At 41.0% G+C, this 25,097-nt stretch overlaps 1 protein-coding gene across 49 annotated transcripts in view; it reads left to right on the top strand.

Moving 5' to 3' along the window:
• The window catches only part of MAP4K4 (mitogen-activated protein kinase kinase kinase kinase 4), a 194,069-nt gene that overhangs the window by 27,168 nt on the left and 141,804 nt on the right, over positions 1–25,097 (top strand). The window lies entirely within an intron of this gene.

Raw genomic sequence — 25,097 nt, 5'->3', positions numbered from 1 at the left:
TAGCTAGTCATCTTGGAGTTCCTTGTGGGCTTTTAATGGTTGTTAGTCAAAAGCCTTCTTTTCAGTTTTCCACTTTGCATTGGCCTGGCTAGTACTGTCACATTGCCATTATGAAGGCTTCCAGTTTTACTTAGAACATAAATAACTTTATTTTGGAGTGAAAGGGCCTCAGTGGCCAAGATTATTGAACACATTCCTTGAACTACATAAGAAAGTTCACATTTTGTGATTTGTTTCACCTGACCGTCTTACAAATGAGCTAGAAGAGGACTTCAGTTCTACTCCTTTGGAACTTTCTCATGATTTGTTTGAATAGTTTGCAGGTGATCTATAAGAACATAGAACATTTAGGATTTTCTCATGTAGCTACCATTTTCCAAATGGTATTTGGAAATTATTTCCAAATCCAAAGAAAAGGATTTATTTCTTGTAAGCTCAGTAGAGTATATTTTAAAGGCCTTAAGCTAGTTTACAAAAAATATTTCAACAAATACTATTATCTCAAAACACCCAGAAGTATAAAGAACCTTGTATAGTCAGTGAGGTTGTTGTCGTTTGATTGTAATTGCAGAACTCCTTAGAGTTTTATCTGAAGTGAAAATTATTTTTGTCAGATGTAGCTTACCAAATAAATGGCTTGTGTTTTAAACTTTCTGTGTATCTTTGCAAGTACAGATTAATATAAAATGAAAGAGAAATAAGCACTTAATGGTTTAGTTGGCAGTTAGCTCTTGTGTTAAAAATTGTAAAACAGAAAGTGCTCAGCACATTTAGGACTCCATGTAGGGAACCTGTGGAACAAAAGACCTAGAACATCATGAAGTCCAGCTTGCTCTCATGAAGTAATGAGGAAATACCCAGAGTTGGTAACCTTAAGACTACAGCCCAAATAATCTCCTGATTTCCCAGTCAAGAGCATTGTTGGGATTTTGATTCAGACCTACAGACTGTCATAGCATATTTCTCCGCAGCGTGTTAGCATGGTCATGACCAGTGCTTTTCCTCCCCTCGGGCACTTGTTAGACACTGATTGCTAGGCCCCACCTCACAGTTTTAGGCCCAGTAGGTATAGATAGAATGGCGCTGAGAACCTGCATTTCTAGCAAGTTAGTGGGCAGTGTGGAAGCTGCTGGTCTGGGGACTACATTTCAAGGTAATGTTTGTATATTTTAATTGCCTGGGGAGCTTTCCTCCCAACATTTTATTATGAAAAATTTTAAACCTACAGAAAAGTTAGAAGTTAACTATAGAATCAAAAATTATTTATATCCATCTCTTAGATTTTATAATTAATATTTATTATATTTACTTCCTCACATAGTTAATAGTCCGTTCTTATTTTTTAAAGACTTTACTTTCTTAGAATAGTTTGGGGTTTGCCACAAAATTAAAAGAAGGTGCAGAGATTTCCCATATACTTCCTGTTCCCCACACATGCATAGCCTCTCCTATTTTAAAAAAAAATTTTTTTTTAATGTTTATTTATTTTTGAGACAGAGAGAGACAGAGCGTGAATGGGGGAGGGTCAGAGAGAGAGGGAGACACAGAATCCGAAGCAGGCTCCAGGCTCTGAGCTGTCAGCACAGAGCCCGACGCGGGGCTCGAACTCACGGAATGCGAAATCATGACCTAAGCCGAAGTCAGACACTTAACCTACTGAGCCACCCAGGCGCCCCTAGCCTCTCCTATTTTTAATATCCCCCACCAAAGTGGTATATTTGTTAGAATTGATGAAACTACATTGACACATCATTATCACACAGAGTCATAGTTCATATCAGTTCATCTATCGGTTTGGACACATATCTGTCATTATAGTATCATAGAGTATTTTCACTGCCTTAAAAATCCTCTTTTAAAAATGAAATGATGTATGGAAGCTAAGGGGAAAGGAAAGGATTTTGAACCTGAACCTGATGCGCCTTGTTCCTGTTTTTTGAGGTTCTTTTTAAATGAAATAAGTTTTGGTTGCTGTTGGTGGATTTTACCATTCTTCCCTTCCTCCAGAAATGATTAGGAAAATTATTAAGAGTCCCATAATCTTCTGTGGACTTACCAATATAGTGAATCCTCTCCTTAATTTTGAATTATTCGTCAGAATTGTAAGGGAAGCTGGTTCTGCAAGTTTCTGTGTAACAGATATAGTAAAACCGGCATTGAAAGGGTAGGTGTAGATTTTAATATAATTTATTATTAATTTAAAAAACAGTGGGAGATGAAATGGGCTCAGAAAGTCAACAGGGGTAGCTGGTGTATAATTTACTGTGGCCCTGGGGCTGAAGTGACCCACACACCTTCCTTCATAAACTCTCCAGAACTTACTTACTTTGTGTTGACTTTGTTCCTTTGAGAACTGATAACTCCTTGGGAGTATAATCAAGATGGGCTTGTGTGGAGTGGGGCTGAAGGGAAAATGGCTGGCGCCCATTCGGAATGAGTGGTTTTACCATCTTGAGATGAGTAATGTTTAAAAGTTTAGCTACTCAGAAAATGAGATGTTACAAAATCCAGGGGAATTTTTTTCTCCCCTTCCTACCTCGTGTGAATTTATTTCCCCTCTTCCCTAGCTATTTTGACAAAATGGAAAGCAGTCTCTCCTTCTCAGGTGGCTTCACTTAGCTGTTACTCCTTCCCCTCCCAACCACATTGAAGTGCTGGTGGCCTTGGAAAGACAAAAGTGTAGTCTCTCGGAGCCTTTATCCTTTGTGTATTTAGGATCTTGCAGCTGTCTGTCCTCCTGGCCTGGGACCCTGTGTCAACTGACCTCTCAGCCAGTATGACAGCATCCCAGATAGGTTTTTCAGGTGACTTCCAGGACTGTGGATTGGAACTGATGAGATACTTGTGTTGTGAAGTCTTGCGCTCAGTAAGCCTCAGTGATCTAAAGTCAGCCTGTCACTCGCACGCTTTCTAAATGCCCCTTACCCTGGCCTGGAGTCTCTGTGTCTGCCCATCACAAAAGCAACTGAGCCCAGAGCTGGAGGTTGTCCCTGATCTTCTGTGATTGAGGAAGGAAGTGACCATTGCTGGTAATGGTCAGAGATGGTCAGGAGAGGCCTGACTCTTCAGGGGAAGGATGAAGGGATTTTGGAAACCACTTAGTATAAGGCCTGTACAAGACCTTTGTGGTCATCTGGTCCATTAACTTCACGGGGCCCAGAGAGGTTAAACTTCTTTCATGAGGTCACCCAGCAAGTTGGTGTCAGGGTAGGTCCTAGAATTAGAACTTGGATCTCTTTGAAAGCTGGCATTGGTGAAATGAACACTGGGCATTAGGCAGTGCTATTGATGTAGGAGCAGCAACAGATAGATACTCTGATGTTGAGGAAGAGGAGAGGAGTCAGGAAGGTGTAGGTGGTTGGCTTCTCAGCCTCCTGTGGCTCTCAGTTTGTCAGGCCAAAGGACAAAATGTACAGAGTGTTTGGGGCAGTGGGAAGAATAGGAATTTGGAGCCAGACAGACAGATTTAAATATCTTTTCCACCACTATTAGCTTGGAAACCTCAGATAAATTATGTTCTCTTTGAATTTTTCTGACCTGAAAAATAGAGATAGTATACTTCCCCTCCCCCCAATCAAGCTTCACCTTGAAGGTGACATTCTCTGTGTGCAGGTGGCCTTGTACAGTGCCAGTCCAGGATAGGTGATTAGCACATAGTTGTCTTCTGAGGGCTCACCAGCTCCTGGGCAACCATTTTCCTAGACAGGCTCTGTTATAGAAAGAGCAAAGATTTGGAATGGTATTTCTAAGCCAGTTCCATTTCTATCACAATCTAGTTGTGTGACCTTGAAAAAGTCACTTAACCTCCTGGAGCTTTTGTTCCCTGAATTGCAACCTGGGGATAGTAGTACTAAGCTCAGAGGGATGGAGAACTGAGGGCGGATCTCGCAGTGTGTATCATGTGGGGGCATTTCATAAATTTAACAGCTTGCTCCTGCGAGTGTCTGGTAAGAATTTCTTTGTCTTTTTTCTTCTGTTATTAGTGAGACTGTTGATAGAATGGAGATCCTATGAGTGAGTTGATTCATTTCTTTAGTTATAAAGAAGATTGAAATTTTGAAATCTGTGCAGAATCAAATAGATGGAAAATATAAAGAAAACAATCACCTGGTAACATATTATATCCATCCTCTAGCCCCTTATTTTTTCTTTTACATTGTAGCAGCTGATTGTTACATGTACAGAGTTTACTACAGTATTAAAAAAAACCCCAGTGGGGTACCTGGGTGGCTTAGTTGGTTGAGTGTCTGATGTGATATCAGCTCAGATCATGATACCAGGGTCATGGGCTCGAACCCTGCATCAGACTCTGCTCTGAACGTGGAGCCTGCTTAGGATTCTTTCATGAGGTAGTTTACTTAAAAGATTGTAATTGCCCTTATTACATAGCATGCCAGAATTTTTATATGTATGTATTTTTTCCCATTTCCATTGTTTGTATCTATAATCATACACCCATTTGCCCAATGAACAGCGTTTGGTTGTTACCTATTCACTCACGCACACATTGGCAAGCTCAAGGCTCTGTGTGTTGCTCTGAGAACTGGCCTTCCTTCCCTATGCTCCTGAGGCCTCACATGCAGAGGGTTGGCTGCTTTGACTGTAGTCAACCCTTCTTCCCTGTGTGCTTTCTGGGCCTGTTTTGTAGAGAGAGAGGTTCCGCGTCTGTGTGCTGGTCGTGTTATCCAGGGAACAAACAGCATGACCGTCACTCTGGTCTGGCTAGAACTGAAATCTGGGGTGGTTGTGGAGTGAAAGAAGCCTCCTGAGAAAATTTCCTCAGCATCGGTGGACCTGTTGGAAAGGGGAAGGGAGTCAGAAGGGGAAACGCCCAGTTTTGACTTGTATCTGTGGGCAGGGTGCTGTTCAGAGACAAAGAGAAGGCATCAGACTAAGATTATACCACCTCCCTTCTCACTCGCCAGAACTTAAAATTGCTCTGTGCAGCACTAAAGCCTTTTGTTTTTCCCTTTGTATACAGTAAAGGTTTAACATGCAGGTGTACAGTGTAGTGACTGAGTTTGAGTTGCTGTATAAGTGAGATCTCTGTTAAGATGGCAAGGAGGTGTTAGGCTGGAAAGCAGGAAAGTTCTAGGGTGGAAAGGGAAGAGTGAAGGGGATGGGGGGCAGTCTTGCAGTGACAAATGGGGTTCTCCACAGCAGGCTTCCAGACTAACATTTTTGCTAGGGTTAGCCCTGTTTCTCTTCATCGCTGTACTAGACAGGTGGAAGTTGTCAGAGGGCAAAGGTCTTCATTTCTTGGACAGTGTCTGAGCGGAAGGCTGTTTGAACAGCTTGGCCAGGACACCAGCTAGGCACCATCTGTTTTATTTTTGTAGTGGGGTTTCCTGCAGAGATCAAATGAAAAATCAGTAAGTTTTGGAGTAAATGCTTCCCATGATACCCTTAAGTCATTCTTCTCTGTCATTTGTTGGGGGTGGGGTAGGGCCAAGGCAAAAAGGCAGGCAAGGGCCAACTGGCCCATAGGAGGCCCTTTGCAGCTAGCCAAGGAATTCAGGCTTCATCCTAAACTTGCAGGATGAAGGAGTTGAAGCAGTAGAAGGAGAGAGTCAGTTTGAACGTGGAATGGGGCACGGGGCATGGGGCAAAGTGTGGCTGAAGCAAGGAGAGCTGTTTGGATGCTGTTGGAATGGGAGCTGGAAATGGAGGTAGAAAGAAGGGTATAAATTCGAGAGTGGGATGAATATGATGGTTACAGGTTAAATTGTGATTGTGACACTGAAGTCTCAGAACTTGGAATGGTTGCTCACAGATGTTCTTATGGACGAGTGGTGCTTTTTCTGTAGGGGAGAAACTGACTTCTCCGACCTTCTATTTTCTAATGGTTTCCCCCGTTAACACTTTGTAAAAGTCCACTATTTATAGGTGTTTCATTCCACCAAAAGCAAGTGAGTATTAGATGTTTTCAAAGTTTAAAAATTCTAGAGGTGCTGCTGCAGCTGAGGTCCAAATTCCTTCCCATTTGTTTTCACACAGTCCCTGGCAATAGCCTTCTTCTTAAACCCAACTGGTCTATCTATATCTGATCTGTTCCCTACAGCTCAGCTGTAAGGATCTGTTCAGAACAAAAGCCTTATTATGTCACCCTCCTTCAGGGATTGCCCATTATGCATAGGATAAAGTCCAAACTCTTTAATATGACTATGTCCAGGCTAGTCCAGCCTCTTACTTGGTCCAGGCCCCATCCAGGCACCATGGTCCCGTTTCGCGGTGCCAACCACACTGGCCTCTGTCAGCCCCTGCCTCTTACCCGGGTCCTGCTTGCCAGGCACCTGAGACTTCTGCAGGTCTCTCCCTGATGTCATCCTCATCTGGGTCCTGGTCACAAATATAGGCACTTTTAGCACTGTCTTTTGCTGACATAGCCTGTGGCACAGTTGTGTTTTTACATTTGTTTGTGTAATCTTTGATTAGTGCCAGAGAGGGATCGCCACTGTGTATCTGTACCCCATTGGGTATCAGAGTTGCCTGGCACATAACTGGTCCTTACTTGTTTTGAGTTCATCTCTAGTGCATTGTAATAACTCGTTCTGTTGCAGATTCTCCATCATTTAGGAAAGTTTTATCAGTGTGTTTTTTCTGATTGACCAACACAAGATAAACTCCATTGTAGTGTGTCCCCTAGTAGTACCTGTTCTGACTTTGTAACACTCATTTTTTACTGTAGTGAATTGTTGCTCTCTCCTGCTAGGATGTAAGCTTTATAATTGCTGTTTGTGACACTTAGGGTACTTGGTACCTTGGTACCCTTAGTTAATAAAAGTTTATTGACTTAAAGTACATTTCAGAAAGATATCTATTAAAATCAAAGTAATGAAAGCTTTGGCATCAAAAGATTAATCAGTCCTTCCATCTTTCTCCTTTTCCTCTTTCCTCCCCCGTTCCTCATTTCCTTTCTTTCTCTCTTTTGACAAATCATTTTTACTATCTCGGTATTACTGTGTGCTGTACTATCATGAGCTGTCCACACACAGGAAAAAGGGGCTTTTGGGTAATTTGGAGTTTTGATTATGAGAAGTTAGTCATTATGACAAATCTGTGAAACATGGATGATAAAGCTGCTAATAAAATTTAATCTTGCGCAATTATTTGTCACCTGGAAAAGCTGCCATTCTGATATTTGTGCTTTTTCTCTTGCTTGGGGTGTGTGGGTTTCTTTTGGTCAGACATTTTGAATGATGTATGTTTTCTGAGAGATGCAAAAGTGGGGCCAGGGGTGTCGGTTTACTCTAGCGGTAATGAGCTGCCACCCTTATTTGGGGAATGAGGGCTGTGTCCCCGTTTTAATTTTTGGATTAAATTAAGTTGGTTACATGGTTCAAAAGAATTCATAAATTTATAAATTGGTCCAAATTACTTAGGTTAATTAGCAATTATCTGATGTGAGGTGTTTTGTTTCTTGTTTTTTCCCTATTGCTAATTGTTGTCTCTGATGGATCTGAGATTGGGAAATATTTAGTAGTAATATCTGGAAGCGAGGCAGGCCTGGAGTAGTCTGGAGGTGGGTCTGCCTAGTGTTTTATTAAACATGCTGATGAGTGCACACATTAAAGATAATGGGTGTTCCTTTTCTTTTCTCTGCCACTCCTTTTGAATTGCTCAAAGCCAGGAGCCTATGTCTGGAACAGGTGACTCAGATGAAAGAAAGTTTGAAAAGGAAAAAAGCTGTCATTTCTGGTTACTCACTATCATTCAAGCCCAAATTATGCTTTTCTTTCTACTCTCTCCTCCCTTCTTGCTCCTTCATTTAGATTCCTGTCTCCTGACTTTTTAAATAAAAATTTTGACAGGAGTAAATGGAAGTGGAAAGGAAGGTCGTGAGTTAATATTTGTTGGTCCCTTTCTCTGTGGCAGGCTGTGGAAACATGATGAAATCAGAGAGGTTACCTAACTTGTCAACATACTGAAGCTCATAGGTGGTAGCAAGGGCTGGGCCTGGACCAGGGTTTGACTCAGAGCTCACTTCTGGACCATGGTGCTTCCACCGCCTTGTCACCACCACAGAACATGTGCTTCAGAGTCAACAGTAACAACTGTCTGCCCTACCCTGCCCTGGCCAAACAAAACAAACAAACAAAATTAAAAATGGAGACATCTCCTTTTTACTTACTTGAAGTCCCTGAAATACATTCCTAAACATTGGGATACTTCAAACACCAAAGAGTATCTACATAAACCTTGGATCATTCTTAATCCATTGAACAAAAGAAATTAGAAAAACAGCTTCTGACCAGAAACTGTCTTGGACTTTTCATGAACACGGGGGCCAACCTGAGGGATTACAGCATTTTAGGCTTTATACTGAGAAAATACTGAGAAATGCCTACAGTCAGTACTGGAAATAACTTTTATGTAGTTGTTGTTGTTTGTTTTTTTTTTTAAGGCAGTAGGATGTCTTCTTTTTATATTGAGCAATTAAAGTCAGTTTCGGTTGAACAAAATTGATAGTAGTTGCCTCTGGGAGGTGATTTAGTGCTTTGAGATTTGTGAAGTGAAAGAAATAAGATAATGATCTGCAGAAGTTTTTTTCGGTTCAGTGATTTTTTTTTTTTCCCTGTTTCTCGAATCTGTCTTATTCCCCACCATTCTCCTGTACTTTCAGAGTACTTTAGGGACTCTGGTGCTTTCTGCAGCATCTAATGACCTCCCTTAATTTCTTGGCCCCTGTGGCTCTGCCTTGCTTTCCGGGTTCTTCTCTTCTTGCACCAGTGTATTTTATTTTTTTAAATTTTTTTAATAAAATTTTTTTTTTTAACGTTTATTTATTTTTGGGACAGAGAGAGACAGAGCATGAACGGGGGAGGGGCAGAGAGAGAGGGAGACACAGAATCGGAAACAGGCTCCAGGCTCTGAGCCATCAGCCCAGAGCCTGGCGCGGGGCTCGAACTCACAGACCGCGAGATCGTGACCTGGCTGAAGTCGGACGCTTAACCGACTGCGCCACCCAGGCGCCCCTGCACCAGTGTATTTTAAAGGAAGTACGAGTGGCTGCCTGGATTGCCACCAAATAGGAGGTGACCTGGGGAAAGTGACTGAACTTTCCCCACTAAGAACCTGTTTTTTCACCTGTAAACTATGGTGAATCACAATAGTGCCTATTTCATGAGGTTGTGTTAAGGATTGTCAAAGATGAAGCCAGACACTAAAGTAGTAAAGACATATTTTGATCTGTAAAAACTGTTGCAATAGGGAAAAGAGTCCAGCATGAACTGAACTCAACCTCAATCTATACAGAGATGCCTGGCCATTTTAAAGGGAGAATGAAGGAATAGTGAGGGAGGTGAGTGGGCCCTCTCAGGGAGGGAGTCAGGGAAGTAGAGGGTTGGTCCCTTTGAAACCTATCTGGGTTTGCTAGCTAGCCCTTAGTGAAGTTAGACTCCTACCCTCCCATGGAGACTGGGGGACAGGGGCCCTATCTTCAGTCATTGGCTGGAAGAGTCCCTTCTTTTGGCAGCTTGAGTTTCTCTGGCAGGCAGGACCTTTAAGGGGAGGCAGGCTCATCATCCTAAGGATGTGCCCTTGAACTGTTAGAAACTATGTTTGAGCTTGTTCAAGTCTTCATAGGCTGAGGTTAATGCCTAGTTGAGAAGAGAGTTCAGAGGAACCTGGCTACAATTTATTCAAGGAGAGAATCTCTGTCAGGATTAAATGAGATTGTGTTCATAAATGACACATGTAAGTGTGCTTGTTGGCCATCATATTCCTTGGTACCTCTGGTAGGACATTTGCCTTATGTTTTTAATCATGACTGTGTCCTGTTACCCAGTAGTTCCCGGAAGGCAGAATTTGTGGCTTAGAGATGGTACAGGGCCTGGCATGCAGGGTAGGCGGTGAAGCTACTCTGATAGTCCCATGACAGTTGACTGCAGTCCCTGGAGGTGACTGCTCAAATAAAACAGGCAATCAACATGGTGTTTTCCTTCCTTGCACATAGTTGATGTTCAATAAATAGACACATTAAATCAGGACAGGAGTGCTATTTTAAAAATACCAGTGAGGGGTATAGATTTTTGTGTGGCACCAAATCCTGCTGTACATGAGCTCAGTGGGCCAGCCCCTAGGACTCTTTCCTTGTGGTTCTGGTGGGAAGGTGTTACTTTTGCCTTCAGTTTGTATCATGGATGACCCAAAAGGAAAACATTTATGAAGACATGTTACATAGGATGTGAAAGACATTGATCTTTTACATTGTTAGGAGTCTTCCAAGTGTTTTTTCCCCTGAAATATCATTTAGTTCTAAAGATTTTGTTTTTGTTTGTTGTATTTTGCTATTTACTTTTGTAATAATTTAGTACAACTTAAGAAATAGAAAGCAGAGGATGCTTTCTATAAATAGGTGGTATACTGTGTTTTGGTTGTTCTTGGTGGTTGTAATTTAAGTTCCCTGGAGGTCGTTGCCAGTTGCTTTTTCAGTCTGAGCACTCTATGCCTTATTGAATTAAAGTTTTTATATAGATTTACTTTTCATAAACTCTGTTGACTAAGTAAAGGTTTCAACAAATACATAAATAAACCTGACTCTGAAAACTTTCTGTCACAACATGGCAGATAACAGAATTTTTAAGGAATCTCTAAACTCCAGGAATGAATTCAGAATTCACTCAGATAGATTATGGTTGTTAATCAGTTCCTTGTTAGGCCAGCTTTATTTGAGAAGTCACCTGTGGAAGAAGTATTGAGGGAACCAGCCTTGGGATTGTCAGAATGGCTTCTACCTCTTAACCTGTAAATGAAGAGGGCCCTGGAAATCCTCTCTCAGGAGGCTCGTTATGTCTGAGACTCTGGCCGTTCCTATGTTCTATGTGGATTATGGGCCCCAGGCAGAATATCCTAGAAGGATGGAAAATATTATTGAACCTTCAATAGAACATCTGCCCCTGCCTTTGACTTTAGAAGTGATTTATATCGCCTTGATTTATTTTCCCCTAGCCATCATAATCTAAATAGGTCTACTTTATTGTCTTGTGCTTCTAATTTATTATATGAATTGGAGTTCTACACAGCATAGGTCATTTACTGTCTCTAGCAGAATCAAGATTTGAAACAGTGCTTTTTGACCTTGATGTCTGTAGTAGCTGTTCTTTTCAAGCTTGCTGTGAAGACAGAAAGGAATGTTGACATTCAAAAGGGAAAATAAATATTTGAAGATAGGTTTTAGTCTTCTCAGTTTGCCCTGTCAGCATAAGCAAGCCCCTTCCCTTACTTGCTTTAAAAGAACCTTATTTTTAGAGTAAGGGAAGGAAACACGTCAGTTCAGAAAACCTTGCTGAGTTTTGTGGAAGTGGAAAATTCTCTCCGTGGTCCTTCTCATCTTTTCTATTGCTAATAATAATAGTAATGATTGTAGTCAGCATTTGGAGTGTTTATGAGTTGGACACTGTACTTCTGAGTTTTCTACCCTGAAAATACCCCCTTAGCTGTTATTCCCATAGCTACAGGTGATGAGACCTGGGCTTATAGGGGTTATTTCTCTTACCTAAGACTATGAAGGGTTTTTTAAAAAAGGGACCTGAGAATTAAATCCAACTTTATGATGCTTGAGGACTCTTAAGGATTCCTGAAGACTCGTTTTATTATAAACTCTAGTTCTGAGTATCCATCTTCTACAGTGCAGTGTGGAGGGCAGTAGATCCTTTTCTCCCTTGAGCATTTTGCAGACTCCATGTTAATGAGGATTCCTTGCCCTTTTGCTAAGTTAGATCAAAGGAGTTTCACTCTTTTTCTCTCCTTCTTCCCTTCTTTTAATTACTCAGTTTTAATTTCTAATGTGGTAAATATTGATGTAATCCTCCTAAACAAAAGCTCTTTGGGGTTTTTAATCTTTGTGAATATAAAAAGATCCTGAGACTAAAACAGAACTACTGGCCTGGTGCTTAAAAGTGTAAGTTTTGGGGTCAGCTGTCCCCATTCTAGCATTTATTAGCTATGGGCCACTGTGAAAATTATCTTTCTGAATCTAAATGTCTTTAGTTGAAAAATGGGGCCAATAATAGTAACTAACAGGGTTGTGAGGATTAAGTAAACTAATGCATACCAAGTGTTTGTCTTACAGGGTTAGGTACTCAGTAAGTGTTGTTACTGCTGTGCTGGTGGTGGTGGGGATACAAAGATGAGTGTCAGTCTGCCAGTCTTTAAGGAACTTACAGTTGTTTTTGAGGGAGGCAGACAGGTAAACAGATGAATAAATGTGTTCATAGGTGGTGTAGTGAGTCTAAGTCTCACTACACTTAGTGAATCTAAGTCTTCACTCTAAGTGAAGAGCATGCTCTTTGTATTGCTCTTTGACTTGGAGGAGATTGTTACCAAAGGCATAGGGGTGTTGCATGAAAGATTTCACGTGCCTCAGTAGGTGTTGCCATCTGGGCAGTAGGAAAAGTGTAAAGGACCCTTCAGAGTCCTGCACTCCTGAGTTGGGCCCATCCTAACTCTGGAGGAAGAGTGCTGCCCAGCAGCAAATCTGAGCGCTAGCTTCCAGGCTTCTGGGATTTTGCTTGGAGGCTTCCCAAGCATGTACCAACTGGTTCTGACCTTGGTTAGTTTGGGCAGACTGAGGAGGCCACAGCCCAAGGCAGTGGAGCTGTGGACCCAAAGCTGATAGGTAACCTAGGGCCTGCCTGTTCTCTTCAGTGACCTCTTTGGGCTGGTGCTGTTTTTCTGAAGCCTTTAATACAAATTGTTTGTTTCCTAGTTTTTTACTTCTGTGCCAGCCTCCTGCCTTCCATCTGTCTTTATGTACCGCTCCCCCCACCCCCACGCTTTTACCCCATCCCTTCCCTCTTCCCACTCTCCCCCATTGTCTCTGTCTTTTCCCTCCCTTTAGGGTGTTTATGATAAATAAATGTGTGCCAAAGAGGGTGACTCCCCTTTTATTTGATGCTAACTTTGGCCTGAATAAAATGAGAAGTAGAACTATTCAGTACTCCTTTCTCAGCCCTACCTTCTTTTTATGGAAAAAGTCCCGCCCCTGGTGTTTTTCAACAGCCAGCACTGAGAGTGCTCAGAGGCCTTGCTCACTGGCATTCTTCTGCAGTGGTTTCATTGTAAAGTTTTTGATAGACATTCAGGGCTAGCCAAGTAAAAGGGAACACTTCTAAGTACATAGGACACACAGATTCCTCACTTGTATTTTATGAAATGGGCCAAAGAAGGCTTAGGAATTTTTATTATCTCTGAATGGGATAACTAGCTAGTGAGAACTAGCTTCCCCCTTTACCCCCATAGTATATAAGTTATAATTTAGAAACCTGAAAGAACAAACCCACTTTCTTCCAGATTTTAAATCTAAAGTAAAATGAGAGGCTTTCATGCAGCCCAGCATCCCCTTCCCCCTTTAAAAGAGGTTTTACTTAAATAGATTCTTAAAAATAGAAATCTGTTTACATCCACTTCTAACTTGGCCTCAGGTTTTGTGCTTGAAGGAGCTGGTGACACTAGAGCAAGGTAAACTCACTGTTTTCTGAAATTAGAAGAGCCTGAGGGATGTGTGAGAATGATCTCTGTTAACCTGATGTTAACATATCTTGGGGACAGTTGTAAAGAGGAGACTGCCTTCATTTTTAGGACTGTAAGGTCAGATGCTTCTAAAATGTGTATACTGATCTGAGAGGCTTTTTAGGATTTTCATTTGGTCAGCAATATTCCTAACATGATGAAAGTAACAAAACAAAGAGTTCTTCATAGGAGAACTGTGGACCTTGTCTCTCAGTAAATGACTTGTAACAAGGAATAGCGTTGATTGGGTCATTTTTGGATCAAGTGTTATTAAGGCCCCAACTCTTCAACAGTGCTGCTTTTCAACAAATGTGTTGTCTGTTCCCTGAGCATGTGACAGGACAGCCCATTGAGCTCTTCATGGGGACTTACATTTTCCTGGCAAGATGCTATTACCCTTTATTTCTACTCTATCCACCCCACCCCGACATGTTAACTCCTTTTACCAGGGATGAAAATACCCCACATTTTAAGCTCAGAAACAAGTAATACTTTTAAAGAAGAAAACCGTGATGAGGGAAAGGGATGACCTGTTTTTCTTAAGGTGTTTCTAGCACTTTATTTGTTGCCACTCTGCTAAGAACTATGAGGAGGGAATCTCGTTGTTAAAGCCTGTGTAAAATTGGTCAGTGGAATTTGTCATAGCATATTAAAACAAAAGAACATAGAAATCTTGAGGTGACTCTTGAAACTGGACAGAGCAAATTTAGTGACTTTGATCTTTTTATCACTTACTGAAATTTAGTTTTCTTTTTTTCTACTTACTAAACTGTAGACGTTGGGTTTGCAGAGCTTACCTTGTGATGAGCACTTAAGGGTTCAAATGTCAGAGCTTTGTGTGAAGAGGTAAGGGGGCCTGAGCTGGTGTGTGGCCTTCCTGTGGCCAGGGGGATGCAGGAGCAGCCATGCTAGTGCCCCTTATGACTGAGCCTTGACTTGCTGGGCTTCACCTCCCTTCCCGGAGGCCTGCCTCATTATAGATGCAGAGGTGCAGGCAGCATTTTCTGTCATCTGCTCTTTGCTGATCCCTTCCTAAGGACAAAATTGGGTGGCTGCTGCAGTTATCATATGGTTCTATACCTCTGAGACCTGTTTTTTGAGATAGGCAGGAAATGACTTATTCTGAGTTGTCAGTTTTGCAGAGAGCAACTCTTAGAGCACCAGAAGTTTATTTAGTAACTATGGTGGAAAGAGTTCGAGGTACTTCTACCTCTGATGAGGTAGAAAATTTTAACTTCACTTTATTGACCATACAGTATTCTTTTTAGTATTCTTTTTCACCATATGAGTGGCGATTTAAGTAGTGTGAAACCAAGTTGAACATAGATGGAATACAGCATATGCAGCCTATAAAGATATGTGGCTCTAGGTTAGATATCACATGATTTCTTCTATAACAGCATTTCATATTATAAAATAGGCTGATCAGAGAGGTACCAAAAGATGGAAAATGAAAATAATGTCCCACCCCTCTCCCCCACTTCTCTCCTGAACAGTCTACTTAAGTAGAGTGTTGGTTCTGTGGTAGTTTCTCTCACACAATGCTGAGCATGGTATCATTTGCCCTTGGGTAAAAAACAAAAGTCATAGAACATCTTCTGGCTATGAATCCTGAATGTCTCCTATATTACATAGCTACTTTTGCTCCATGAATTCTGAGCTTTTTCTCGTTGTATATGTAATTCTGATGTTTCTCCCACTCTCATTTCCTCTCCTCACAGGGAGCTTTTTAGAGCTTTGGGTCTTAAGTGCATTCCAGTTATGAATGTTGAATGTGTGCACACACTTAGCCATCCATGGCCATTAAGTGTCCTGCTGAACACCCGTGTGTGAAAGTGTGGTTAAAAGTACCTTTCTGGTTGTGAGCTACTAAATTGATTTCTGTAGCCATTCCTTGGGAAACGGAGCCTTAGAGTATAAATAAACCTTTGACTTGCTTTTGTTTTGTTGCTTACTTTTTCCTTTCTAGGTAGATGTATTCCTCAGACTATTGTATTGGCCCTCACATGGTTTCTCTGCTGTTATTGCTACTTTTTGAGATCATGTATTCATGTATCCTTTGATTTTTTTTAAAAAATACATGTGTATGCTGGTATTTTTATCGTTGGTATGATAAATGAATAGTTTTCATTTTTTTAGAGTAATTGCAAGAAACTTAGTATTTTCTAAGTTTAAGAAGTGGCTTTATTTGTGGCTTAATTTGTTAATATATCTCAGTAATGTATATTGTATTCAGGAGAGTTGACTGCTTCTCATGACTGAATCACAGGCAAGGACCTGGTTTCTACATCCTGTCTTGGAATTTTAATTTTGTGGGATTACCTTTCTCATTGCAAGATGAGAACTTGCTATAAAAATGCTGTTTTGTGGATCTTGCGCATTTTGCCTTTAAGTATAAATATTTATTTAAATGGCACAAAAACAGACACATAGACCAATGGAATAGAATAGAAACCCCAGAACTAGACCCACAAACATATGGCCAACTCATCTTTGACAAAGCAGGAAAGAACATCCAATGGAAAAAAGACAGTCTCTTTAACAAATGGTGCTGGGAGAACTGGACAGCAACATGCAGAAGGTTGAAACTAGACCACTTTCTCACACCATTCACAAAAATAAACTCAAAATGGATAAAGGACCTAAATGTGAGACAGGAAACCATCAAAACCTTAGAGGAGAAAGCAGGAAAAGACCTCTCTGACCTCAGCCGTAGCAATCTCTTTACTCGACACATCCCCAAAGGCAAGGGAATTAAAAGCAAAAGTGAATTAACTGGGACCTTATGAAGATAAAAAGCTTCTGCACAGCAAAGGAAACAACCAACAAAACTAAAAGGCAACCAACGGAATGGGAAAAGATATTCGCAAATGACATATCGGACAAAGGGCTAGTATCCAAAATCTATAAAGAGCTCACCAAACTCCACACCCGAAAAACAAATAACCCAGTGAAGAAATGGGCAGAAAACATGAATAGACACTTCTCTAAAGAAGACATCCGGATGGCCAACAGGCACATGAAAAGATGTTCAGCGTCGCTCCTTATCAGGGAAATACAAATCAAAACCACACTCAGGTATCACCTCACGCCAGTCAGAGTGGCCAAAATGAACAAATCAGGAGACTATAGATGCTGGAGAGGATGTGGAGAAACGGGAACCCTCTTGCACTGTTGGTGGGAATGCAAATTGGTGCAGCCACTCTGGAAAGCAGTGTGGAGGTTCCTCAGAAAGTTAAAAATAGACCTACCCTATGACCCAGCAATAGCACTGCTAGGAATTTATCCAAGGGATACAGGAGTACTGATGCATAGGGGCACTTGTACCCCAATGTTTATAGCAGCACTCTCAACAATAGCCAAATCATGGAAAGAGCCTAAATGTCCATCAACTGATGAATGGATAAAGAAATTGTGGTTTATATACACAATGGAATACTACGTGGCAATGAGAAAAAATGAAATATGGCCTTTTGTAGCAACGTGGATGGAACTGGAGAGTGTGATGCTAAGTGAAATAAGCCATACAGAGAAAGACAGATACCGTATGGTTTCACTCTTATGTGGATCCTGAGAAACTTAACAGGAACCCATGGGGGAGGGGAAGGAAAAAAAAAAAAAAGAGGTTAGAATGGGAGAGAGCCAAAGCATAAGAGACTGTTAAAAACTGAGAACAAACTGAGGGTTGATGGGGGGTGGGAGGGAGGAGAGGGTGGGTGATGGGTATTGAGGAGGGCACCTTTTGGGATGAGCACTGGGTGTTGTATGGAAACCAATTTGTCAATAAATTTCATTAAAAAAAATACTTATTTAAAGAGATTTAAACTCATATTAAAAATAAATTACATTTCACTTTTGAGAACAGTATAGACCTTTGGGAAAATTTCTTTTAGGCCAAATGTAGACTTGTTTCCCTAAAGTGCTCCCATCCTCACTTTTTAGGTAGTTTTGATTTTTAGATCTATCCTATCTTTTGTTTTTGTTTTTTATTTCTCTGGATTTTTTTTTAATAGAAACATGAAATTTCTAGCATTTGTTGCTAAAACATAGGTAATATTGAGGAACCCAGGTATTCCTCAAATGGTTATTTGTAACTACCTTGGATAAACAAAATGTTATGTCTTATGTCTCCATCTTTTTTCCCTCAAACACATTTTGATGTTGACATCCAAAGATAGAGTTAACTGTGAGAGTTTAGGATGGAGACCAGGAGAGAAATTTTAAGGTTTGTCCTGGGGCTGCTTTTGTGTACTATGCCCTTGGTCAAGACTTGTGTTATGTTTCTGCTGGGTTTGGGGAGGGTAGAGTGATGAATCTGGTCCCCATCGCGCAGGGATAGGCAATTCAAGGGTGGGATAATTAGAGACTTCTTTAAAGAACAGATATGCCCACCTTCTAATTAGAGAAGACCTGCATCATGGGTGACCACAAATTAAAACAGCTCAGTAGGGACAGAAGGTTAGATGCTAAGTTACGACAATCTTATGTATCTCTTCTTTCTTCTAAACTTTTTCTGCCTGAGCCTTCCATAAGGGATTAGGAAAGTTGTCTGAGGAAGTGAACAAATCAACCAACAAACAAAAAAACTCCCAGGGTTTCATTTCAATACTAGTTGTGCCTGATTTGGTACAAGAAGTAGGCTTGGTTAATCTTTGCAGCAGGCTTTGAAAATGATTGGAAACAGTAAGAAGCTGAATCTTTCACTTGAGGCATTTCATCTTGTGATTCTAGTGGAAAATGCTCTGGAGACACTTGAGAAACTGAAGTCATGATTAATAGCACTAACAAAGCTAAGGGTAGAGTTATTTCCTTCAGAGAAGCAGAAGGGCTTTTAATGTCTTCTTAAGCACATTGATATGTCGGGTATATTATAGTGTGTTTTCTAGATTGTGTAGTTCAAAGAAGCAACTGCAGCCTGAATCTTTGGTGTAAAACAGAGCATCTTAGTATTTTATGGGATTTCCAGAGAAAGTTGGTGGGTACAGGCTGTCAATAATACACCTTGCTTTTTGGCTTTTGAAGAAGAGTCTAGAGTTCACTAAATGAAGCTGTTAAAAGCAGGGAAGCACTGGAATAGATTTCCATTTGCACATTAAAAAAACTTACATGTGTGGGGATATGTCTGTGTGTGTATAGGGAAATAACAAATGCTTCTGGTATTTGCTATCTATTTAGTTTTAAATGTTTTTTTTGGTTTTTTTTTTTAAATTTTGAGAGAGAGAGAGAGAACACGTGGAGGAGGGACAGAGAGAGGGGGAGACAGGATCTGAAGCAGGCTCTGTGCTAACAGCAGAGAGCCCGATGTGGCATTTGAGCTCATGAACCATAACATCATGGGCTGAACTGAAGTTGGACGCTTAACCAACTGAGCCACCCAGGAGCCCCTGGTATTTGCTTTTTAAAAGCAAACACACAAAATAGCAAAAAATAGTCCCTATTGTTTTGCTTTGGGATTGAAACTAGAATTATTTACTATCAGATGATAAATTTATTGAAGAACTTTCATGTATCCACTTAATTTCTATTTACAATTTCTTGTCTCTGAACTTAGAATGCACAAGCCTGCTTTTTGAAATAAGGAATGAAGAGACATGTTCTGGGTCAGCAGGATGATCTAACAAATGGGGAGGATCCAGATATTGTTATCTTCTGCTGTAAGCTCTTTACCCTTTTATCTTTTCATTTGACTTCCTCCAGGCCCACTGCTTGGGAGGAGCTCTTTTGCCTTACATTGATACCTGCTGCTGGGAGGGAGGTATCCTTTCTGGTTTGTTTTGTGTGCCACTTCCACTTGCCTGTTGGTGTGTTGGAGTGTGTGACAGGGCTTTGGTTTTTGATGTTGTTGTCTTTAATATTTACTTATTTATTTTTGAGAGAGCACATGTGTGTGGGTGGGACAGAGAGGGAGAGAATCCCAAGCAGCCTCCCCAGAGTCAGCACAGAGCTGGATGTGGGATATGAACCCAAGAACCATGAGATCGTGACCTGAGCCGAAATCAAGAGTTGGACGCTCAACCGACTGAACCACCCAGGTGCCGCTGACAGGGTTTTAATAACAGCTTTTCAATTGTGAGTTAGCATTTCCGCAAAGAATTCAGTGGTCCACATTTGAATATATACATATTCTTGTAAGATAAAGAAGCATGAAGTCAAATGTAAAAGGAAAGGAGAAAATAATTCAGAAATTGGTAAACTTTAAATGTTTGGTAGAATATATTAAAAAGGATACCAACTTTGTGGAAACGCTCTTTTTCTCGCACCCCCTCCCCCCCACCTTTTTCATACAGCTGAGAAGTGGGATGCTTGGATGAGAGACTGATTCTCTCCATGTTCCCAGTGCTATTTCCTCGTCCCAGCTTGGTGGGACAAATAACCCCGGGAGTCTAATATGTCTCATCTGCAGAATGGGGCTCAAAGAAAAGACCAGAGTGGGTGATTGCTTGAGGTCCCTTTAGTCATTCAGCAAATATTTACTGGGTACCTGCTGAGTTTGAGGCACTGCGTCTCCAGGTGTTCAGATTTAAAGAAATGAATGGAGCAGATACTGTGGTACAGAACACATGCATGGAACAGATCACTCCTAAATCAATGCTGGTGTGACTTGTAGGTTGAGGGACCGTTTGGAGGTGCTGAAACTAAAACTGGTACTAGCTTCTATTTAAAGGTAGGGGAATTGTCCTTAGTTAGGGGCCTGACTACAAGCAGCTGCAGACAGAGCTGACTTAGAAGCACAGTGTGGTAGCTTTGATGAGCATCACTACCTCTTGAATATGTGTGTACTCTCCTGGTTGGGTGCCTATGGTTTTGCGTGCATCTAAGTTTCTGTGCAAGCTACTGTTAAAATCAGAGGTGTTGCTGGGATTCTCAAGGTTGGTCAGTCCTAGTGCAGTCTGTAACTTCTATCCAGGTCACTTTTGAAAGTTCCTCTTTTCTTGACTGGCAGGCCAGTTAGCTTTTAGCTGATGGACATATATTTTTTTTTTTTCCACTTTTGCTGTTGTTGATTTGAGGACTGATCTACAGCTTGGGGGAAAAAACATTCAGTTTCAAGGATAGTTCTAGCCAGAGAGAATTGTCTGGAGGCCTTAAAAGTTGAGATACTTGTGTTGAAACTTGCTTTGGAGTGAAAATGTTGCTATCTGTAGATCTATAAATCCACATGGGTAAAAGGGCTGCCTCGTCACAAGTCTGCGGACAGTTATATGTGAAGTGTTTGTGTGGATGGGGGGCCCTGCTGGTAGCCTGTGGGAAGGCTTCACCAGTGAGAGAGGACAGGGATAGGCGTCTGCAGGTCAGGTGCTGTGTTAGGAGTCTTTGGGTAAATGACAACCTCTTAAGTCTCAGTTTCCACGTTGGACGTAGTGAAGATGGAAACCCTTGACCTGCGTGCCTTTCAGAAAATTGACCAGGGGACACAACAGAGGAGCTTTCATAAGCAGCACTGTTGTGTAAAAATGATCACTGCTATCTGTGGCCAGCCTCTTCACTGCCCTGGGGACTTTGGTAGTGGTGGTCTAGTGGTTCTCCTCACTGTCACGAAAGGACAGTGATCCTCTGCTTGTTCTGGGCTTAGCAGTCTCAGCAGTGATATGTCTGGGTTGTGTTCATGTGCTATTGCTTTTAAGTCTTCAAATAGTACAGGTTAAAAGCATATTTCTGAGGAATAACCCATGGTTTGGTGGGGTGTGGGAGAGGATACCATTTGTGAGGCTTGAGTGGACTGTGGTGAGGACATCACCAAAAATGTCTGTTCTTTTGACCCACAGAAGTGTCTGTTGTTATGAGTCTTATCCTCTGAGCACCAGATCCCTGGCCTGGTACTTCCTGGATGAGCAGTTCTTAAAGCACATTCCTTTCTTTCTCCTGTCCCTACTTGCAGAATGTGGGAGAAATGGCCAATGGGATAGGCAAATCATCTCTCTCTCTCTCTCTCTTTTTTAACCCAGCATTTAAATAAAATGTTCTTTATTACCTAGCTTCCCCAGAACTGGTTAGGAGGGAGGGAGTAGGGTGAAATTGGGCAGTGAGGGGGTAGCCTTGAGTAGAGGGTGGGCGTATTTATAACTGATTCAAAAAGTACCCTTTAAATTGCTTTTCATATGCTGCATTATTTGAAACCTTTAACACCCCAGATGTATGAATCTTGACTATGGTTTGGATAGTGACTATCATATTCACTCATACTTGGGCTGCTTTTCATTTATACTGGATTCTACTTTAGTTTGGTCCCAAAGGAGCCAGCTGTTACAATGTCAGCTGTTACACCATTGTGTCCTTATCAGTGCTTTATAGTTTAGTTGCCTTCACTGGTAGGTGACCTCAGGGTCTAGAAAGTAAGCCATGTGAACGTTCCCTGAAGATGGTGGAGAATAGCACTTTCCAAATTTTATGTTACTTCCCTATTTGTTTTTTGTTATCTTTTTCTTCTGAACCTCCCTTCCTTCCAGGATTGTAAAGTGGATTAAAATAATTTTATATTGAAATTGAGAATTTTCTGACATGCCCAAGGGTAAATGAAGTTACCCCAAAGTATTGAAAGTATTGAAAGCCTGGTCTGTTTTCAGATTACCTGAAAGTCAATGAAAATAAAATAACATAGGGATTACATGGCCACACAGGTTTAAATTTCATAGGTTATGTTCACAGTGCACTGGCTTGTCTTTTATTGAACGGTTAGTTTCTCAGTGATTCATGCTCTTATCTGAAAGGTGGCATTATCTCTTTAGTCCAACTGTGTGTTGGTTCATTCTTGGCTCAGGAGAAAATGCCGCTCCCTGTATCATCCTACATTTTCTCATGTATTTATTCATATAATACCCAGCCCATTTTCTGATGATCACAGTTGACAAGCTCACACCTTCTGCCTGAAGGCACTCAATGCTAGGAAGTTACAGGATAAAGGAGGAGGGAAGGTAAGGGTGATGTTTATCGTGCACTGAGCCAGGCACTGTACTAGTTTTTCACATGCAAGGATTAATTTAGATAATGTAATATTCCCATTTAGCTGAAGAGAAAACTGGAGACTAGCGAAGTTAAATTACCTGTGGTCCTATAACTTGAAGGTGCAGAGTTGGAATTCAAACTTATTGCCCTGAATTGCCGCAAGAGTTTTACCACCGTGTCCACATCATTATCACTGCCGGCCACTGCCTCGTGTCTGATTATGAGACCATGTCAGTCTCAGGAGACCCAATCCTGTCTCTACTGGTGCCAGGCTCCAACTGTAGGGAGTCATGGCATTGGAGGCCAGCGGCAGACTATAGGACAATGCCAGTTCTGTGCTTGTTGCAGAATAAATAATGGTAATAACAATAGCCAGCATTTACTGCATGTTTCATGCATGCCAGGAATTACTTAGCTTCAGGAGTGGAGCATATTTACACACACTATCTTATTTAGGCCTCTTCAGATTAATGCCATGAGGCAAGCCCTGTTACTATCTCCATTTTTTCGAATGATGAAATTGAAGTTTAGAGACATTTTTGCAACTTGCCTGAGATTGTAGAGAGCTAGTCAGTGGCAGACTGTGATTGGACTTCCTTACTAAACACCTTCCCAAATTTGCCTGTGGTTAAAATAGTTAAATCAGTTTCTTGAGTGCACTCTCTCCCCAACCCCCCTGCCCCACCCCAACACACTTTTCAAAGAAAATCTTTGTTTGAAATAAGAGGTTTTGAAATGTGCCCTTTGGTATTTTGAATATAAACATTCTCATTGTGCTGCTCACAGGAGACTGTTTAAGTTCATTCCCTGGAGGACTTAGCAAAATAGTATAGATATCCGTCTTTTTTGTTGAGGTCCCAGAGTCTGAGAAATCAAGTCAGTGGCATCCTAAGGTCTTATCTAGCTCTGATATATGACAGTGATGTGGTTTTTTAACAAGTATATGTACCACTTCTAGCATTTTTATGTGTTATCCTTACAGATATTTTATAGTCTTGCAAATATCTGCTGAATTTTGTTTAATCTGAATGCATGACTATAGGACACCCAATGAAAACATTTCCAAGCTCCAGTCTAAAAGGTAATCCATTTATTTCAGGCAGTACTGGTTACAGAAATTGCCAACACATTGAGGGGTTTTGGTGATTGCTTTGGATTTAATCAGTTATGCACCTATTAGACAGTTGCCTCAACCTAACTCTTAAGAGTTAAGAGCCATTCACAGCAGAGTGGCTTAATTAACTCTTTAAACTACAAAAAGTCTAGGCAGAGGTTTCTTGTGGCTTCTTAACTCCTGCTGCTTGAGGATTTCTCTGTGGGCCTTGCAGGAGCCACTGAAACACAGCTCCTATAAGGGTGGACAATTATAAGTTTCTATTTGAAGCGAAATGAAGAGGAGGGGATGATTGACCAGCCAAGTGTGTTTGAGCTTTGTTTTATTTCTGTTAATTGAAAAGACTCAAAGAATGAATTGCTTTTCTTTTTTAGTGCTGGTCGTTAATCTAAAAAATCTGCAATCTTATGTTTACGTGAATGTGAAATGCTTTCAAAGGGAGAGATAGTCTGTAGGGCATTTCTTACTGCTAAATGTGTTTCCATGTTTCTCACCAGATACGGGAACTGGTTGCTGCCAGATTCTGTGGGAAATGACTTTCAAGCTATGGGTTATGACATGGTTCTATTCACAGTGTATTGGAGGCTCTACATTGGGGGGGAAAGCATTGTTGATAAAAGTTTTCACTAAGCAGATTGAATTAAAACAAAGTCCCAGAAGAGAGTATAGGTGGCATATTGGCTGGAACTAAAAGCAGCAGCAACTTCTCAATGCTCAATAGCTCCTTGTTGGAAAAGCACAGTCTGATGACTTTTTTGGTTTTGAATTTTTATGAGGGAAAGAAAGGTATGGCAATAGAAGGCGGGGAGGTTGTGAGGATGAAGGGGAACGACCCAGGATGTTGTTTGTAATGGCTGCAAAACCCCAGTGACCTGTATTCTGTGTGGTTCAATGTATTTGTTTTTATTTATTTAAGCCTTGCTCCAGAAAGAATTTCAAGTGACTGTGTACTATCCAGGTGAACCTATTGATGTCCTGAAACAATTATGAACATGATCCCATTACATTAAATCAGCTAAGAAGTCTTAGTGAGAAATTGACCTTATTTGCTAGATTTGGAAATTAATGACTAAGAGTGACAAGATTTGTCAACTACTTTTATAAAATTTAATTTGTTATTTTGATGTCTTTTTTTGTTTGTTTTTAAGCAGGGTGAAAAATTCTTGTATTCTAGGCTAAAATTCTTGAAGGTTTTCTTGTGGACTTCCTAGTAAAAGTCCTTTGTGTGCACACTCTGAATTCACATGACCACTGCAGGGGATATATAACTGCTTAGATGCAGCAGAGGGAAAGGCGGGCCCATATTCTTGTTCCTTTCATACTTGTTTGTTACCCAGCACTGCACATCTTTCTCGTTCCCCCATCCCTCTTGGTGCTCGAGAGAAACTCAAAGAAAAACTTTACTTTGTAGGTGGCCTGGCCTGAGACAACTGTTGAAAGAACAGAAACTCCAGAAAATGATACTTTGAGATATTTTGAGAGAGCGAGAAAGAGACCACATTCACATAACTTTTATTTTAGGAAAAGG

Source organism: Prionailurus viverrinus, chromosome A3 (assembly GCF_022837055.1).
Source record: "Prionailurus viverrinus isolate Anna chromosome A3, UM_Priviv_1.0, whole genome shotgun sequence".
Taxonomy (NCBI): domain Eukaryota; kingdom Metazoa; phylum Chordata; class Mammalia; order Carnivora; family Felidae; genus Prionailurus; species Prionailurus viverrinus.
Note: the sequence above shows the minus strand (reverse complement) of the source record. Positions and strands in the feature narration are given on the sequence as shown.